This window comes from Alosa alosa, chromosome 12, assembly GCF_017589495.1.
Source record: "Alosa alosa isolate M-15738 ecotype Scorff River chromosome 12, AALO_Geno_1.1, whole genome shotgun sequence".
In the NCBI taxonomy this organism is placed as follows: domain Eukaryota; kingdom Metazoa; phylum Chordata; class Actinopteri; order Clupeiformes; family Clupeidae; genus Alosa; species Alosa alosa.
This window is the reverse complement of record NC_063200.1, coordinates 27512716-27517715: the sequence shown is the minus strand read 5'-3', so window position 1 is coordinate 27517715 and position 5000 is coordinate 27512716. Positions and strand designations below refer to the sequence as shown.

The following is a 5000-nucleotide window of genomic DNA, read 5'->3' as shown; positions in this document are numbered from 1 at the left end:
GCTGAATTGAGGAACAGAGGAAGAGAGAGATGATTCATATTCAGTGTTATAAGACATGAGCTGCCAACAGCCTGAATGAGATGAAAAGCAAAAACAGGAGGTGGGGATTATTATTTCGTGGTCAAAATGGCCGGGCCTAATACAAAGGAATGAAGGAAATAAACGAGTATGAAGGAGCGGTCTCGTTCTCCGCGTTTGTTCCACTGGACCCTCTCCCAGAGTGGCCAGTGACTGAGAGGGTGATTACACTTTATCCCCAATAAAGTCTTTATAGCAACTGTCCCATAATTACTGGCCCTGTAAGGTGTTGGCTGGGCTGCCTGTTTGTAAATGAGAGAAATCGCTAATAAATCTATCTGGAGGGTCTAAATGAGATACTTGTATTCTGTAGGTATAATAAATTATTTATAACCACTAATAAACATTTCACTGGACTTATTAGGCATCCATTAGTGCTTAATACATTTTGAAAAGTATTGTTGTGACCTTGGTAATACGGAATAATCTGACTTTTGAAAGGAAAACTGTTCTCAATTTTTGAAATTATCCTGAGTCCAACTCCAAATTGATTCCAATTTATGCAGAGTTGTCAGTAATCACTCTGGCACTAATTCTCAACCATTTCTCATTCCAGGTGGACCTAGATTCCCGCCTCGCTCATTCGTCTACCATCTGTCTATTTCTCAATCACTAAACCTTTTTTTGTTTTTCTTACTTTTCTTTCTACCCACCAACTCTCTCTTTCTTCCTCTCCCTCTCTTTCCTCTGCATGTGCGGTCATCTTAGTCACCTCTCTACTGTAAATCAGCACTCTTACAGTAAAAGGAATGTGTTTTTCACACATCTCTGTGTCCAGATAGGAACACATTCGTTTTAAGAGTGTGGTGGAGCAGTAGTGATGTCATTGCCTGGACAATCAGACGGTCAGACTTTGGCCATTTGTGAGTCCGGGTCGCTTTGGATAAAGTGTCTGCTAAATAGCAGTCAACTTTAACTAACTTTAACTAACTTGCAGTTTGGTCACTTGAAACAGCCTGAGGATGTTTCCTCTTTTCCGCCCCTCTTCTGCCAGTGCGGCTGTGACCAGTGAGGGACGCACCTGCTTGCTCTGCGAAATAAAACCCCCGAGGTTCCCACATCCAGACTCCCCGAGTTCTGTCATCACAGCCCAGAGAAAATACGGAGCTCGAGTTCACGACCTTTCTGCCGGACTCAGAGTGAACCTGCGGCTGGCAGCTGAGACAGGCAGATGTGTGTGCAGGTGCATGTACACACACACACACACACACACACACACACACACACACACACATAATCCTACTCACATGCGCACTGGTGCACCAAATGTGATTTATAAGATTTATGAGTCCAAAAAAATGAGTACTCATACTGACACTGCTATACTTCTGAGAGACAGAGTGAGTGAGAGAAAGAGAGAGAGTCCGTAAGAGAGAGAGAAAAATATTTACAATATATATACTACACCATAGCTCTTTCTTTTACTCTCTCTATCTCTCTCTCCTTGAACCTGCTGTCCATCAGACTCAACTGTCATCACTATAGGGAAACATATGTGTGTGTGTGTGTGTGTGTGTGTGTGTGTGTGTGTGTGTGTGTGTGTGTGTGTGTGTGTGTGTGTGTGTGTGTATCCATGTCCTCTATATCATTCCTGACATCAGTGACATGATTTTGAACAGAAGAGCTGATAAAACAGATGGGCTAAAGGTGCATGATGGGAGAGAGAGGCAGCAAGTGAGTGTGGTCAAAGAGCGAGCACACCACTGTCTTCGAAGAGGGCATTTCCTCCATGGGGTCCTGACATCCTTTCCTTCACAAGTACTCAGATGCAGTCCAACCAACCAAAATGCACACACACACACACACACACACACACACACACACACACACACACACACACACACACACACACACAAACACACACACACACACACACACACACACACACACACACACACACACACACACACACACAACACAAACACACACACACACACACACAAAACAAACAAAGGCCACATCCTGAACCACTGACCAGTGGCTTCCTTTAAAAACTGTGAAATTGTAGCATAAAAACATAAAACAACACTGCTGTACACTGGTTATTTATGTTCTGAGAGATACAATGGGATACAATGGTGTGATTGGGACACGGGTGTGTGTGTGTGTGGGGGGTTGGGAGTCTTTGTGTAGTATAGTAGAGTTTATACTCCATGCGTGTCCTTATTTGTTAGTTGTGTGTGTGTGTGTTTGTGTGTGTGTGTGTGTGTGTGTGACTGTGACTGTGTGTTCCCAAACATCTCTCTGGGGACCTCCAGGCTGATTAGGGCACTAGGAATGTCTCAGGCAGGAAAGTAGGGGAAAGTGTGTGGGCCCTTCCTGACTCCTGAGAAAACTCTTTAACCCACTGGCAATGCACATACAAATCGGTTTGTCTTTGTGTGTGTACGTGTTTGTATCCATTTGTGTGTGTGTATGTGTGGGAGTAAGCGTACACTGCCTGTGTGTGTACTTATTCAACACACACACACACACACACACACACACACACACACACACACACACACTGAAATATTGAAACAAACTACTTCATATGGACACAGGATACTGTATACAGGCACTCTGAGTATACTGTTTTTCTTTGTACTGGCCACGATGGTCCTCTTCTCCAATCAATCTTCTGTGGTTATATCACTGCTGTGGCGTATGGCCAAGTGTGCGCTCTGTGCATATTGCCTATGGTAGTTCCAGAGTGAATGTGTGTTGTATTTCCTGTGCTAGTCAGGAGGGTATTAGATCTGATATCATTTTTCCACATGGGAGCCTGTGCACTGACTTCACTGCTTGCTTGTCAGTCGTTCCTTTCCCTTTGGCCTGTTGGTCTGGAAAGTGAAACATGTTTTACAAGCCTAGAGCACATGTGAATGTGTGTGTGTGTGTGTGTGTGTGTGTGTGTGTGTGTGTGTGTGTGTGTGTGTGTGTGTGTGTGTGTGTGTGTGTGTGTGTGAGTGTGTGTGTGTGTGTGTGTGTGTGTGTGTGTGTGTGTGTGCAAGTGTGTATGTGTACAAGAGGTTTCTCTGCTCAATATCACTGCAGCATGAAGTCTACATTTTAATGCACTTGTAAGACTAGATAAGAATCATGTGCATGTGTTGTTGTTTGAGTATGTGTGTGTGTGTGTGTGTGTGTGTGTGTGTGTGTGTGTGTGTGTGTGTGTGTGTGTGTTTGCGCGTGCGTGCACTTCTGGCAGTATCACTAGAGAGTGGCAGGACTCCAGCCTCCCTCGTTGCCAGAACAAGTAGTAAAATTACTAAGAGAAAGAAAGAGAGAGAGAGAGAAGAGAGGGGGTACATCTGTATAGGCTTGTTTTTGTGTAGGTGTGCATTGGGATGCGTGCATCTACTTGTTACTATAATGGCATGCAGTTATATGTGTCATTCATGTCTAAATCGCTTCAGTCTGGGCAAATGGACAAAATATAGTCTGTATATTTAGATAAAGGAGGTCTCATGAAATACACACACACACACACACTCACAAACACACACACAAACACACACACACACACACACACACACACACACACAGGAGGGTTTCGGCTGTTTTGTAAACAAAAACATCCCAGAGTGTGTTATGAAGGCTGTCTATGACCCATGTCTGCAACTGAAATGAGACGTGTATATTGACACATACATATCTGATGTATTTTTCATCATAAATCCATACAAAATAGACCCAGTGTAGTATTACTATATCAATTATGAATGAGTTAGAACATGCTTCTGGCCAAGGCCTATGGGAATGACTGGGAGAGACATGATCTAACATTACACCACCCTAAAGCTCAGGCCAATCAATACTAACGCTGTTTTGGACTCACAATTTATTAGAGGGACTACTTAGATGTCTTCATACCCTTCAAACTTTAAGATGTACGTGGGTGTGTGTGGGTGTGTCTGTGTGTGTGTGTGTGTGTGTGTGTGTGTGTGTGTGTGTGTGTGTGTGTGTGTGGCAGGTTCTGCAGAGTTAGAATGTAGTTGGGTGGCACCAGACAGCCCAAATGAAGACATGCTGGAAGAAAGGATGAGGAAATGGGCTAAGAGAGAGAGAAAGGAAGTAAGGGAGAAGGGGATTTCCCACCTCTCTCTCTCTCTCTTTCTCTCTCTTTCTGTTCCCTCTCTCCTTTCCCCCAGTATCTCTTTCAGGACCACACATGGCATTGGGAGCTTGCCAGCACCAACCACTAGCATGACTAATGTCTTTCTGCACATCAAATCAGTCCTATTCATTAACACATACCAGGTTTCTCCCTCCCACCCCCCCCCTCTCTCTCTCTTTCTCTTTCTCTCTTTCTCTCTCTCTCGCTTCCTTTTTCTCCCTCAGCTCTGCAGGTTGATATGACTGCCCGTGTAACCACGGGCCTCCGTAAGCTTTATCTATGGGATGGTTACATCACTCGGCGGGGTATACAGGAGTGTGTTTTGCGTTCACTGTGTGTGTGCGCCACAGGGCCCCCGTATATAAAAAAACCCATTCCCATTCTCAGGCCCCTTCAGTTCCAGGTCCACGCCATGCGCTCGAGGTGCTGCAGACTTCAAGAGTGTAACGTTGCACAAAAAAAAAAAAAAAAAAAACACACACACACACACACACACACACACACACACACACACACACACACACACACACACACACACACACACAATAACACACATACTGTACACAAAAGAGACTTTCATGTGGGCCTACTGCAGGTGCGCAGCAATAAAGTTTCCCCCGAGTATCGCCCAGGAAAGCGCTTGGTTGATCACAAAGAAATGGCTGTACCTGTTATATATCACCTTAATGGAACACCCGCCTACACACAGACATGCATGCAGACACACACACACATTCAAAAAATAGAGGTATGCACAGAGACAGGCACACACACGCACATGCAGTACACTTCCCCACACACATACACATGCACACACAAATAC

At 44.6% G+C, this 5000-nt stretch overlaps 1 protein-coding gene across 2 annotated transcripts in view; it reads right to left on the bottom strand.

The window, feature by feature from the left end:
• rxraa (retinoid X receptor, alpha a) overlaps positions 1–5000 on the bottom strand; it is a 114191-nt gene that overhangs the window by 42000 nt on the left and 67191 nt on the right. The window lies entirely within an intron of this gene.